General features: G+C 38.9%; 1 protein-coding gene across 1 annotated transcript in view; it reads left to right on the forward strand.

Moving 5' to 3' along the window:
- Positions 1 to 11,641: 11,641 nt before the first annotated feature.
- Positions 11,642 to 15,705, forward strand: part of DNAJC5B (DnaJ heat shock protein family (Hsp40) member C5 beta) — a 57,665-nt gene continuing 53,601 nt past the window's right edge. The window contains exon 1 of the mRNA XM_059861480.1: positions 11,642 to 11,841. The gene's annotated coding sequence lies outside the window, so the exon portion shown is untranslated. The remainder of the gene's footprint in view (positions 11,842 to 15,705) is intronic.

The following is a 15,705-nucleotide window of genomic DNA, read 5'->3' on the forward strand; positions in this document are numbered from 1 at the left end:
CGTGACAACTGGACCATGGCGCAGAGTGCCACGTCCAGTCTTTCCATAAACACTTCCAAGGACGGTGACTTCACCGCCTCCCTGGGCAGCCCATGCCAGTATCTAGTGACCCTTTCTGTGAAGAAATTCTTCCTAATGGCCAGCCTGAACCTCCTATGATGCAGCTTAAGACTGTGTCCTCTCATCCTGTCGCTGGTTGTCTGGGAGAAGGGACTGACCCCCATCTGGCTACAACCTCATTTGAGGGAGCTGCTGAGAGCTATAATGTCACCCTTGAGCCTCCTTCTCTCCCAGGGGGCTAAACACCCCCAGCTCCATCAGCTGCTCCTCCTAAGATTTGAGCTCCAGACTCTCGAGCCACTCCATTGCTCCTCTCTGGACTTGCTCCAGCACCCCAATATCTTCCTGAATTGAGGGGCCCAAAACTGGGCACAGTACCCAAGGTGCAGTGCTGCTCGGGTGAGACCCAAGGGGTCCTGGAAGCCCCGGGCCAGAAAGTTGCTAAGTGGGGGTTTGACTCAGTGCCCCCTTGTCATAACATGTCATCCAAGAGAATGGCATGAGGTTTGTCAGGAGAAGTTTAGGTCAGATATTGGGAAAAGGTTTTTTACCCAAGGGGTGGTTGGGCACTGGAACAGGTTCCCCAGGGAAGTGGTCCCAGTGGTCACCAGCCTGGAAGTTCAGGAAGTGTTTCAGCAATGCTCTCTGCCACATGGTGACTCTTGTGGATGGTCCTGATGCACAGGGACAGGAGATGGACTATGATGATTTCTTCCAACTCAGGATATTCTGTGTCCATCAGCCCTCAGTTCCCCATTCCCCATCCCACAGGCTGTGCCCTGACGCTGGGGGAGCAGCACTCAGGGGGCGGTGGTGTCACCAGGGTCAGATCTGGATTCTCTGGCTGCTACTTCAGGAGGCTGAGCACCGGTCAGTACAGCCTGGCCTTGAAAACACAGCTTGGACAGCTGCTTGAAAATCAAACATGGAAAGACAGTTTTGTTTCAAAATGCATCATCCATCAGATGCAATACACTGGGGAGTTTGTATTTGCATTTGAACCCTTGTGGTTCATTTTTAGAGTGGGGAGAGTGGGATTTTTTGCAAGACAAAGAGGTAAAACCATGTAATTTTTGTTAACATAAAAAATGAGGTTCCCACAAACTACACAATTCCACAATTCCAAGAAGTGATCTACTAGTCCATAGCTATGTACATCATATTATAGCTGGGACACCTAGAAATAAACTTTGCTTTTTCTTTTTTTATAGGACTAAGCCTCCCTTTGTCTCTCTGTAACTGTTTTTTTTCCCATGCTTTCATCTCTTTTATTTCTCCATCATAAAAAAAATCCTAAATATAGCATGATAGGTAAGGGAACGTTTCTGTTCTTTGAATAATATATGAAGTGCCTGTACCCACTTAAAAATCAGATTTTGCAAAATGATTCATATGATTTAATTTTGCATAATACATTGTTCTTCTCAGTGCTTGCTTACTGGCAGAAAGGTTTAGATTTCACATGATACTGGTTATTTATAGGCAATGACACAGCTTTGGAGGAACCCATTTGGAAAGAATAGGTGGTTTGTATGGAGGATTTTCATCTGTTTGAACTAGTTCTAGAAGCAAGTAGTTTTATACATGTGGACTGATGGCCATTTCACCTTGAGCTGTGAAGTTAACAAATGCACCTCATTCTTTTGCAGAGCTGTAATCCCACTTTGTCTCATGGATACCCAAAAGAACTTATGGACACATGAGGACGACACTGGATCAACTGCTGTGTCTTAAGAGCTTTTTTCAACTGTTTTTTCCCTTTTTTAAAAAAATAAAAATCTCACAAGCATTCTCAGTATGATTTTATAATGCCTGCATGCAATATTTCGAGATACAATAAGCACATGGTAGTTCAAAGTAAAATAACATACTCAGCTTTTTTTTTCCCCCAGTAATTAAGACATGTCAGGTTTTCTTCTGCATTCTTTGACAGTTTACTCATATTTGGCATGCTTACATTAAATCAGCAGTGCATTTGAGTTACTGATAGAACTCCACCAGCTTCACTGGTGTCAGGATTTCCCTCTCCCAATAAGTTTTCAAAATTACTTTTTGTTCTTTTCAACTGATAAATAATTTGTTTTCTATACTCAGGTAGGATGGATTTTTATTCTAGTCAATCTGAAATTCAATTCCTCAAAAATATGTAATGTTTTTTAGGGGGGGGAAAGGTATATTCTTACTTTCAAAATACAAGTAGTGTAAATCGCAATCCTATATGGCCAAACTATAAGTGAAGATTATTGATAGTGTGTTTTATGGTACCTATCAGCTCTGCATACTTTCCATCTGAAGGACACTTTAATTTTCAGTCTGAGACAGTATATCCTTTAATAACATACCCAGTGTTGCCCCTCAGATTATCTTTGATCTCTAATTAATGTTACATGAACACCTTCAGGAAACTGAAATACTTTATTATGAAGTAAGAATAGATTTTCCAGACAGTGACTGTTTCCATAAGTGAGATGTTCTCAGGACACAAATTACTATTTTTTAATAAATACAGAAATTATTATTATTAGCCCAATGTTGCTTTCTTGAGAAAGACTCTTAAAGACTCATAGAATGGTTTGGGTTGGAAGGGACCCTAAATATCATCTAGTTCCAACCCCCAATCTTACCTCAGGATGACAGACAAAGCCTTAAAATTATGGGGTAAGTCACATATTTTCAGCCTCAATATGTTTGTTGCAAAAATAATGCATATTCTGTGACTTACATTCTGCTAATTCTGTCAGTTGTCTTCACTTGCCATGCACTAAGATCTTGTAGAAAAAGAGGGTTTTATTGATTTTTGTCATAGAAGTTAAACAACTCCAAAATATTTATTCAGAGCATTTTGTTTGAAATAAATTTCAGCCATGGAGTTCTTTGAGTACCATGGTGGTGCATGTCTTAAATGCATCAAAGGATATTATGAGGTGCCATAGTTCATTTGTGTAAGCCCTGTGTCTTGTGAATTCTTTATCATGGCAGATACAGCTACTAATTAGAATATTCAAATCTAGGGAGCATCAATAATGTTTCAGTGTTTCTTTTCACATTTGCATTAATGTCTTTTACACATCATTATTATTTTCAGGGTGCTAGCAAGGAAGAAGCATTACTGATGGCCAGATTTATCACAAAGAACAGCGCTTGTGAAACTGGAGAGATGGAAGATCACAAAATCAGAGTTAGTTTAGTTTCCTGGTTACAGTAAAAAGATGAAACCACACAGGTACTCCAACAAGACATCCTGCAGGATTAACTGCACGGCTCAGAGTGCCTCTCTGGGGCACACCCAGCTAACACTAGCAGAACTGAACAGTCTGAGCAGAAGAGGATGCTTTTCCTGTATTCTCTGTGCAAAATGGAAAGTAAGCATCCTCAAAGGCATAATGTGCTTGTGTTTTGAAAACATCCTGAGAACAGAGGAAATATTTATTTGTACAGGTACATGATCAAAACAAGCACAAGACGCTTTAGCTTTTCTTCTTACCTGAAGAAGTTATGTAGTCTAAAAATCAGGGTTATTCTCTAGACAAGTAAAAAGTGTCTTTGTTTGTTACATCCCAAATAATGCATTTTTAGACATTGTTTTTGCATTTCTTTGGCATATGACCAGATAGTCCTTTTTTTTCTACCCAGAGTTATTGTCTGAGTGAATACTGTACATTTCCATAGGAATTTCAGACATCTGGCAGCTCAGTTGAAATGTACTTCTCTCCCTGTTTGGTGTGTCCCTTCCCTCTGCCTTGCCCTTGGTCTGCATTGGGCTCCTTTGAATTGTTGGGCAATCCAACATTCTTGTCTCCGCTTTGGTTTGACATCCCCTGCACCCTGGATATTTTCTGCGGAACTTTGCATCATCCCCTCAGTGTGTTCATTCTTCCTGAGTGCGATAACTTGCACTTGCCTTCGCTGGAGTGTATTGTGATTTCCTCAACCCATTTTTTTGGTTGGTCAAGACTGAATACTAGTCCTGTCCTTCAATATACTTTCAGACTTTCCTGGCTGTCTGTCATCTGCAATTTTAATATGCATGCTCTCAAAACAGCTCAGCAGTAAAAATTCCATGCATGAGTTAGTCTAAGACCTGGAAGAGATCTGAAGAATGGTATTTAGTATATCCTGTCAACTCATGCTAACTCCTCTGGGAATGTTTTACAGTCATTTTTTGCACCCATATTGCAGTAGCTTTATCTTTTCTAGGGCCTAGGTTCATCATTCCTGACTTTAGAGGCTTAACTTGGAGAGTAGTTGCCTAAGGCTAATTTCATAGTCAATAATTAAGGGAAAGACAGCAGGCCCTTCAAGTTGTTCTTTGAAGTTGTCTTTCTCTTCACTGAAAGGAAGGAACATGGCGTAACCTTTCTCCTAATTTAAGTGTGCTTCAGTTAGTGTCTGTGAAGTCAATCAGATGAAGTGGGATATGTGATGGTGTTTATGGCACTGTCAGGGTGGGCCATGGAGAAGGACGGCGTCAGCGAAGACAAGCTAAGTCACGTGTGCTGTGTTCCCATTAGCTACAGGTTTTGTCACTCTGCTGGAGAGGCAGATAAAGTTGGTTTGACTTGTCTGGGCAGACTGCTTGTTTGCTTTTGCTTCACTTTCTGGTATTTTAAATATTATATTGAAACCTGTTCAGAATATTTTCAATGTTTGTAATAACTTTAGTTTCACTAAACTGACAGTGGCTAAGAGATATGTACCAAAACTATGCCAAAACCAGCAAGCTGAAGCAGAAAGTTAAAGAGTGATCCCAGAGCATTTCAAGTTTTAATTTGCTTCCAGCCCCAAGAATCATCCTCTACGCTTAATTTAAGACTGGAGTTTTACTGACAAGTCATAGCCTCCAGGAACAGGACTGACTGTGGAAACAGGCTAACAAAAGTCAGTTCCAAACACAGCTACAGACTGTCACAAATTTAATATGGGTTCAAAGCCAGCTTTTTCTAACTCCACTGAAGATATGATTGGGAATAATTCTTTCTAAATGCACTTCTTAAAAGCTTTAGCTAGAGTGCACGTAGTTTAACTGGTTTCAGCCAGTGGAGTTCTTATGATTACGTTTACCTGGACTAAAATCCTTACACTACATTTAAATGACTAAGGGCGTTGGTGTCAGCATAAGCCTGTGGAGAAAGCTTCTCTTTGTGTCATTTTTACATGAATAATAACAGCTGATGTGCAGAATATTTTTAATATCAGAGTGGGAGGATATGAGAACCCCAGGTGCAGTTTCTGAGGTGCAGCTTATAAGTTTAATGGTGTTATTAGAATCTGAAAATTCATAGCTTTTTGTGTTGGTAATGGAGGTGGGTTTGGACCCCTATGAACAGATGTAGCAAACTTATTGCACATTCACCAGATGAATCATTTCTTAGAATGCCACTCAGTGTACAGTACCAGGCAACCTCCATGATAAACTGTAGAGCATCAATCTCCCATTCTATCTTTAGAAAATCTAATGATTTATTTTGATTTGGTTTGGTAGCTTTTTTTTATGTTTTATGCCTCAGTACCTCATTAAAATTGCACATCCTTCTAAATTTCTTTACATGAAGGCGTAATTTTTAGCACAGTCTTTGCAAGGATTTTCTAAAGCAATTTTGACTTTTATTTTATAAAAAATTATCTGTAATTATGGATTAGAGTTAGGTTTGGATTTGGAAGTCATGTTTAAGTTCAAAAGATCCCTGATGTTACAGCTGATCCTTTACTGGCCTATTGATATATAGTAAAGATGTCGTGTAATATTAAAACTGAGACTATCAAATGCTGACTGAAGTGAAATAATGAGCTAAAGTTGCTGCTTACCACCTAGGCTGAAGCAAGGGTTTCATTAATCTCATTGTGTTGTGTTGTTAAAAATCACAGGAAAGCACTTTGCTGTTTATAGGTCAAAAATTAGACCTTTCTTGGGGTCCTGCCTTTTTCTAGGGCAGAAGGGGCTTTCCACTGAATTAATTCTGCAGAAGGTTCTGTGGTGAAATGAGCCCACAGGAGAAGCAGCTAATGCAATTCCTGTTTAAAAAAATAAATAAATCAAGCATGAGCTTAACTAGTCCTGGTTTTTATAGGACCAGTGCTGGCAATAACGCTAGAATTTCTTCAGACAAAGAACATTTTAATTTATATCTGGTTGTATTAAAGATGAGCACACTCCCTTGTTGCGGAAGCTTATTTGTATGAAAATGTAGACTAGTTGCTTTTTTATATATGCTAAAATTAATGAAAAATTTCTAGCAACAAAAGGGACACTTTAGCAACAGTCTCTCTTTGGTATATGAAGCAAATCAGAAATGGGAATTGGAGTAACTTGCAGCATTTGCACTTCTGATAATTTGGATGACTACATACAGGAACCTGTAGTCTTTCCCTTACACCTACATTCCTCTTGCATTTTGGCTTTTTTACTATTCAATTTTATTTTTATTGAAGGGCAATTGTGTGCAATTATTCCCTCACAAAAAAGTTAAATTGAAATAAATATTAACTACTATTAGAATTAACAGACTCATTCAGAGGATCACGTTAGTAGTAAAACTGGATACTAATTAGTATTCAAATAAAATTACTTCATTATATTCCAAGCAGTCATTTTTCTGCCTTTTCAAAAAATGCTTAAGCATACTACCTCAGTTTCTCCATTAAATTTGAGCTTGTTTCAGAAATTAATCAGGATTTAAATCTTTTTTCTTCCTTTTCAGCTCATTGGTGGAACTGCTCTTCTATCAAAACCTACAGCAGTAGAAGCATGAGGATTAAATATTTGAAGCTACTCTTGTTTTTCTGCCGTGTAGCATCCTGACATTTCTTTGTGAAGGAAAGAATGTGTCAGGGTTAGCATTAGCATGACTTCTCCTGCAAGTCTGGAAAAACATCTGTCATTCTGCCAGTCTTCCCATTAACTACCTGAACAAATGCAGCGAGAAGATTTCATTACTTTCAAGAGACTAGCCCTGCTTTTATTTAGGTTTATTCTTCGCTAGACCTTTTGTTTTCAACAATTGCAAAAAGGTAACTGGCATCCTGTCACATTTACAACTCACTAAAGTTCTGTGTGCTTAATGCAATTAAAACTGGAAGGAATATTGCCAGTATGTAAACAAAAATGCAACAAAGTAATGGGAGGATTGGTTTACAGAAATTCCTGAGCTCCTTTGTCTTGACCAAAAGAAAGAAAATTGTTCTTATAAGACAAGTGCATTCTAAAAGGATTAGGTCTGCTAAACTTTTATGTTCAGATAAAAGAGAGTCTGAGTATTAGGAGAACATTTTTTCATCAATTTCTTAAAAGAAGCTTTGCAGTTAGTTAGAGACAAGTCTAGTGTTTTAAAAGCTGTATGGGGGAGGGGGTGGGGAAAGCGGGCAGTAGTGCAGTAAAGCAAAGAGGCTGAGCCCTGTAATGGTGTGAAGCGCACTGGAAATGTGGTTTTAAAATACACATTTTGCTAATACACGTTGTGCTAAATCCTGCTGTGCAGAGAGGCCATGCCCCTCCATCTCACTCCTCCTGGCTGTTTGCTCCTACCACTGCTGATGCTCACCCCTAGAGTTAGCCAAGAGAGTTTTAGAGAGTTAAACTGGAAAAAAAATTACTCTTAGCCCCACCCCCCTTCCTCACCCCCCATAAAAGGTGGGACCAGCCAAACAGCACAGCTGGTTCAAGGTGCAGGTATGTAACTAGCCATGGGAGTGCCCCTTTTGGGGTCAGCCTATGTTAGACCACATCATCTGTATCATAAAAACTCACCTACATGGTGTAAATCAGCATTATGTAAGGAGTTACTCAAATACCATATAATTCAAAAAGTGGTTTATTTTAGAAAATCTAGTTTTAATATCTCACAGAAATATATTCATTGAAATACATGAATAACATATTGAAATATATAACAGATAAGAGCTATATGTAATGTACGTATGGAATATATTACATATGTCAAATATTTATGTAATATATTTATGATACAAGATAGACATAGCAGAAATTGTGGGGAAAATATGGGTTAATTGGAATAAAGTGTTAGTGGTACAAAGCATATACTTATTTTTATGCGTGTTCTTACATGCTTTGCTGAGCTGGGATTATGGAGAGCACCCTCTAGTCATGTCAGAACATCAGTTAAATCTACATAAATCAATACCATGTCAGCAGTTTTCTAGATTAAATTACATTACTAGGAATTTGTAGACTACTTTTATACAAGTATAGACCTAAGAAAATAAGCAGCTTTTACAATGTTTCATCTTACCCTGGACTCAGAATGTTTGTTAATAGAATTCTTTAGTATGAAATTTCATGCTAAAATGTATAAAATCTGAACAAATGTACTAGTCTGCAAATTGTTCCAAACCTGCAAGGCAGTGTGTTTTATAGAATACAGGAAAAACTGTGATGTCTGCTTAGCTCTATGCAGGAGGTTTTACTTACACACCCAACTTTTGACTACACAAAATAAGTAGAAAGCCCTGTCTTAAAAGACAGAATTAGTGTAAAACCCCAGAAGAAATGCTGACATTTCTGCAGACTATGAAGAATTGAGAACAGGCCTAAAAAGCTTAACTTGGTGAAAGATTGCCTATCTTGCTGTGATCTTGAAATAGATGATCTGTGGGTAAATGACATGTCATTGCGTCTGTAGCCAAAATAATCAATTCCCAGATGATGGGAGAATTTAATTTGTTAGAAGTCAGAATTAATAGTAATACACTGCAAGTCAATACCATTTGCATTACAGGTGCCTGTTTTATTGCAAAATGCGGATAAATGTACAGTGTGAAGCTATGCTCCCAAACAGCAGATAAATTCAAAGCCTAAATTGCTTTATAATTTAATTTTCAGTTTTATTTTTGTTTTCTTGTCACTTTATCATATAGGTATGCATGGATGTCCATTTGTGGAAGCAATTGATGAAATAAATCTTTCTAAACACTACTTGAAAAAAAAATAAACAAATGTTCATCACTCAAACTTATTTTTATTGCTACTTATCAAATGTAGGAAAAAACATTGTTTTGTATGCAATTTGTAACAATACATTAATTTAAATTTCATGTGACTTTCAAATTAAATAGGAAAAGGAAAATAGGTGAAATCTGCTATTGCCTGGCACCAGCAAAGGAGATTGTGATGTGAACCAACAGTAGCAGCATATACTGATCAAGTAATGTCCCCAAGTGATACATAATATGGATCCTGTTCTACTGGGATTTGACATACATTCTGCAGAAAACCATTTCCCCTTTCTATGGCACAGACTCCATGCACACCCTGTAAGTCTTTATGATACTGCTACATTCCAACCAAAAAGTTCTGGTGGCCAATTTCTACTTGCTCTAAGAAGGGCTTTTACCCTGCTTCCCAGAAAAAGCTCCACATCTTCAGATTTGTGATTTTGGAATAAAATTAACAGTGGAAATCTGGAGAGTTAGCCGTTATTTGATAGTCTGGTTTCCAGTTGTTAGAACTGTACAAAGCTTCATGCAGAAGCCGATGCAGGGTTAACCTTGGCTGGGGACTGATGGTGCAGCAGGGCAGCAGTAGCTCCCATGCCTTCTTAAGTAGCTTAGGTAGTCTGCTGCTAGGATACCAGAGTTTGGGAATCCCTGGCTAATATTTGCAAATTGTTTTGAAATAATATTTTGAATTGTTTTGAAATAATATTTTGAAATACCATATAAAAGTTTGAAGAGCTGTTTTTTAAGGAAAGCAAGAAAATGAAGTAACCCAATTCCTCTGAAGTGAATCATCCTCCCCCTGCCACTTTTGGAAAAAAAAAAAAAACCCACCTGTAAAGTTTATTGTGAGTAAAACCCATAAGGTTCCCCAGTCATGTACAGTAATTTATGGAAAATTTTATAAAGAAGACTTGCAAATTATTGGGTGCTCATTATCTGTCAATCTCAACTGTGAGTTCTGTCACTGATTTATAGAGCGTTGGGATCTCACCTTCAGAATCAAGAGGATGTAAAAAATTATTTTGTAGAGTTTATAGCAATCATAAAAAACTTTCTTGAATTCTGGACAATTTCCATAAAGCCCATAGGATTCCCTGATATAATAGATGCTTTGTAATCCACTTCCCTGAACTAAGAAATACGAGTTATGTTAAGGCCTGTGAATATTTCCCTCTGAAAATTGTTTTCAGGTAAAACGTAATTTATTGATAGCAATTACCACTGCATTTTGTGGCCTGAATTTTCTATTGCAATCAATAGATAAATCATAAAGTTGAAAAGTTCAAGATGTTCTTTGGCAGAGAATAAATGCCAGCAGTCTCTACCTTTATAGTTATATTGACCTTATTATTGGCAAATCAGCCGACTTGAAAATAAGCAAGTACTAAGCAGTGGCTTTAATTTCAGTGCTGTTTTCTTGCTCGGAAGGACAGCCCGTGCTCTGTTGTCACAGCTGCCTAATTGAAATTTGATCACACAGCTGGATCACTGGTCACGCACCAGTGACTGCTCAGCAGCTTTGGCAGCTCTTTGCTGTTACACTAACTTTTTGTTTCCCAATCATAAGCAAATTAAAGCAGGCAGCTGCAAAATCATCAATAGGTTAAATTCATTAGCTGTTCTCTCTACGAAATAAACAGGAAAATGAAGCTCTTCTTGGTCTTAATTAGTTCTTATAAAAGTTGGCAGGGAAACAAAGACATTTGTACACTCCTTTATTTTTATAAGAGACTTGCCCGAAGGAAAAACCTCAGACATGTAATTTCCTTTTTTTTTTTTTCCCCCCCATTCCCGTGCTTAATGCTTTCAGTCAGAAACTAACCCAGCACTCTGCCTCTGAGGGTAGAAAGAAAGGTGGTTTGGCAAGGGGTTACGCTATGTCTCTTTTGTGCGGATCAGGGCATGTTCGGGGGAGCCTGCACAGGCTGTTTCCACAGCGATAGGCCACACTCGCTGCTTGCCGTCTCCTGCACGGGTAATTCCTCTGCAGGAGAAGCCTTAGCCCAGTGCTGTGGTTCCACAATCATTACCGCTGGCTCTGGGCCATGCCACATCACCCAGCAGTACAAATTTGATCTGGATCAGGTGTGGGCACATGATTACATTTCTGTCAAATTAGCAGGGCGCTTGCTGAGGATTCTCTGCCGCCTGTCTGCTTTTATCCTGGTTGCAGAGGAAATGCACTGGGCCGGAACCACGGAGCGTTAGGGCCGTGTGGGCAACCAATACCTGTTGCAGCACTAATCCTGCTGGGGCAAAGGTAACCTGCCAAAGTTTTGTTGGAACAAATTGAATTGGCAGAGCACATTTCATCTGGAACAGCACCTTGTGTCACGTACCCATGGCAGCGTTAAGCTGGCAGCAGAGGCCTCCAATGTGTTTAATATATAGTTAAACATTGGCCTATCCTTTAGCCACAGACTAAGTCCAGAGCAGTTTTATTTCTCCTTGTTTGTACTATTTTCCACAGAATTTACTTGTACTTCATGCTTGTATGGTGTTCTGGCTCCTATATCCTTCTTAAGGTGCAGTTCTGTGGTGAGCTGAAAACAATGTAAGGCTTTACTGCCGCTGAAAAGGTGTGATGTCACCACTTCCATTGCATCAGCTCTAGTAATGATGCCAGTTGCGGAGTGAGTCAGACTAGAAAGCTGATTTTGCTGAAAACTAAGGAAAAAAAATAATAGTAAGAAAGAAAATCAGTGAAAGTTTGCACCACTCCTTTGCTGGCAGCCCTAAGATTAACTTGAGCCAGCTGTGACCCCACGAGTTCAGACTTTGAGTTTCAGCTCTGGCTATTTTCCAGCTGAAAGGCCTTGTCATAACAAGGTAAGGAAAAAACCCCTTAAGAACAGCTGTGATAAATGGTTAACAATGAAGCCACTAATTTACTGAAATGTTAGTCTTCTGACCATTGCAAAATATTTCCAGTAGCTATGTGCATAATAACATTCATGTTTATGGTTTTGCTTATTTACTTTACTGGTGAAATATTTATGCTAATGAAATACTTTAAAAAAATTTTTACTTTCTCACAGTAAGTAACATTCAGGAAAGAAAAATATCTTAGACTTCTGTCTTCTCATCCGTTAATCTGTAATTCCTCAACTGGAATTGCATTTTGCTTTAATTCTTTGACTTGTAACTCAACCACTGAACAGGCATTCCTTTCTGGCTCTAGATAAGATAGTTACTCATCAGCACTTTAGAAAGAATTTACCTTTCTCAGGCATCAATTAAGTGAGCATTTCTAAGACAGGGCAATAAATCCAATGTGGGGATTAATGAAGCTTTAGAGAGAAATGGCTACTGCCTGCTATCTCCCCTGCTGCATGCCCTCCCTCCTGGGAACTATGTACGTAAGCAGCCAGCTTGCAGGAATTTTGGAGAGAATAGCTGAATGGTAGGTGCAGGGTAGAACTGAGGACTATGTGGGGATTTCAAGAAAGAGCTTGCATAGACAAAGACTGCAGGAGATGTCAGAGGGTGAATTAAGAAAACTATGTGAAGGAGGAGCAAGTGGGGAGAACTGTTTGGTGATGAAGAAACGTTGTATTTGGTGGGGGGGACAAAAAGCAAGTCTTGATTCCCAAAGAACAGGTACTGTGAAGAGGTGGTACTGCTGTTTCCTAGTGTGTTGCTGGTAAAATAGCCTGAGAAATAGGTCAAAGCACTGATTTATACTGTTCAAGCTAATCTTCCTGATTCTTTGCTGTAGCCGATTAGGCCATGCTAAAATGAATGACCTTGCTACCAGAACTGTAGATTTGTAAATTTACTATAAGAAGTTGCAGAGTATTGCCTTAAAGCACTACAGCTGTTTGCAAAGTAAATTACCAAGACACTGCCTAAATAAAGAACTAGGGAACTCTCTTACTTCACTTTTACTCAAAGCCCTAGAAAACTCACCTCTGAGTTGTCAAAGTTAAATAAACTTCCTAGTCTTTGCTTTTTGGAAAGTAATTTCATTTAAAGATGGACAGGTTATTGTGATTTACATCTTAGTTAAGGCTACCTCCATAACCCACTTTAAATTAGGGAGGATAGACAAAACTTTCTCCTAAACTACAGATGGAAATAAAATTCCTGGTGTTTCCTGAGTAAGTTGTTGAAAAAGTTAAGTCTATTACTATTACCTAAAACGTCCTGTCAGGGGCCTCTAGTTTAAATCGCCAGGAAAAAAAATGTTCATATCTTGTCACTTAAGTAGTCTGCCAAGGCTTTGAATTGAGTTTACTGGAATGAACAAGGAAGTTATAGGTCTGGATTGCTTCTTTGTGTCAAACTGACCATGTAAAGGCATGAGAAATTTAAATATGTGACTGATTGTTCATTTAAGGCTTCTGCTTCTTGAGTTTGCTACTTTTTTCCAGTACTTCAGTTAAAGATATTAAAAACCCAAGCTATATTTAAATTGAGATATTCTATGTGAATAGTAACAGAAGGTCACAATATGTTCAGAGAATTCAAATATATGAATGTTCTCTTATGAATACTTACTTTATGTATAGATGGAGTTGCAGATGGGTTACCAGATGGAATACCTTCCTTCAAATATAGTTCCATGTATTTAAAAATGGATGCAATGCAATCATATTATTTAAATCAATTCTGTTATTGCATTCGAAGCCATAATGACAGTAACTATTCTGTAACAGAGAAATGTGGCAAGAGGAATGTAACTTCTTGATGTAAAATTGTTGGGCTTGACTGACATCTAAAAAGTCTCTCTCTGAAAAAGGGACCTTAACCCAATGCTCTTTTCTTTGGGAAATTGCTTGAATGTCTAACAGCACGCAGTAAAGTTCAGGCAGGGCACCAGATGTCCAGGAGCATGTGAAACAGAACTGGATAAAAAGAACTTACAAGAAGAGCATCTAGGGACATAGCAATTCGGAAGTACTCTTCCTTCTTAGCAAAATTCAATCCCCATGCCTTAACCAGAGGCCCAGCACATCTTGGCAGAAGCATTCTTTTTTTTGAACTGTCCCCATCGTTTGCCCTTTGACTATCTTGCTTAGCTGAATGTTACAAATATTGATATCACCAGAGCGTAAAACAAAAGAAAAATCCTGCCCAGAGAGTGAAAAACTAGAACACACTATCCCTGTATACACCTTTTCTGAATTCACATATTATCAGCCTACCACACTTCACTTATATCCTCATGCTCTACTTGTGTTGTGTCTTCTTTTTCCAGGCTGCCATTCACTCACCAGTGAAAAGTCATCAGCTAGCAAGAGTTTTTGTTCCAGTATCCTCACATGCCTTCTTTTTATTGGCATGTCTGCTCAGTCACCAATATAAATTCCAGCCTCTTTGTGGACCACCATTTTGTTGAACAAGGCACAGAAATTAGTGATAATAGTAATCATAGCAGGGAAGTTTCGGGGAAAACAAACAGAGACACCTACAGCCAGTTGCCCAGAACCACGTCTAGATGGCTTTTGAGTATCTTCAAGGATGCAAACTCCAAACATCTCTGGGCAACTTGTGGCAGTGCTCAGTCATCCTCACAGTGAAGAAGTGTGTCCTGATGTTCAGAGGGAGCCTCCTATGTTTGGGAGTTTGGAGTCTGGGCCCATTTCCTCTGGTTGTGGCACTGGGCACCACTGAAAAGAGCCTGGCTCTGTCCCCATTGCTCTCTCCCTTCAGACATTTGCACACATTGATGAGTTCCCCCCATGGAGCCTTTTCCATCCTGGACAGTCCCAGCTCTCTCAGCCTTTTCTCACAGGGCAGATGCTCCAGTCTCTTCATCATCATCCTTGAGGCCCTTTTTTGGACTCTCTTCAGTATGTCCATGTGTTTTTTGTACTTGGAGGCCCTTCTCTGGACCCAGCACTCCAGAGATGACCTTACCAGTGCTAAGTAGATGGTAAGGATTATCTCCCTTAACCCGCTGGCTTTACTGAAGCATGTCAGTGAGACAGTTTATATCAATCACCGAGTTCCTCAAAGTAAAATCTGAGATTATCTTTCCCTGCCACAGCTGGAAGAAAGAGTCAAAAGCTGTAGGTTCTCCATAAAGGTCAGGAGTGCTTTATCTGATCACCTTTATCTCCTACATGCTTTGATGTTGTCAGTATTAACCCTATCAGATTCAACAAACTAAGAATATAATTCAGCTTTTAAAAATTGTCTTTCCTTGCCTTGGAAGTTAAAATTCACACCGCGGTTAAGCAATGATGCCAGTACTTTCATGCATGTGTATCTCAGCTCCAGGCTTTAAGTTCTTGAACTCGCTATGAGCCTGGAAAAAGAGGGAGTGGTAGGAGGAAAGACTGAAGTGACTCAGAGTCCTTCAGTCCTTAGCTCTGGTTATGTGTAACTGGAGGCTTCTGAAGCAACCCCAGACCTCCTGTTCTGTCTGCACCATGTTTCAAATTTTTTATGTCTGATATTCAACTTTCAATTTCCAGGCATGTTCTGATTTGCCTGTTTTGAAAATACATGCAATGTATACATGAAATGTAAAGTATAAGCCAGATTTTTCAGATAGAAGAGCCTTTGGGACTAGAACTGTGTTTTAGTTTTGCATTGCCTGCCACAAGTGGTCTTGTGGTGCCCTATCAGGTGTTACAATACAACCCATAAAAATTAATGAGAAGTATGAACAGGTAATAAATTATCTGGTTATTCTTCTAAATTGCATAGATGATCTGACAAAAAGATTTACGACAATTCAGCAAA

Source organism: Haemorhous mexicanus, chromosome 1 (assembly GCF_027477595.1).
Source record: "Haemorhous mexicanus isolate bHaeMex1 chromosome 1, bHaeMex1.pri, whole genome shotgun sequence".
In the NCBI taxonomy this organism is placed as follows: Eukaryota; Metazoa; Chordata; class Aves; order Passeriformes; family Fringillidae; genus Haemorhous; species Haemorhous mexicanus.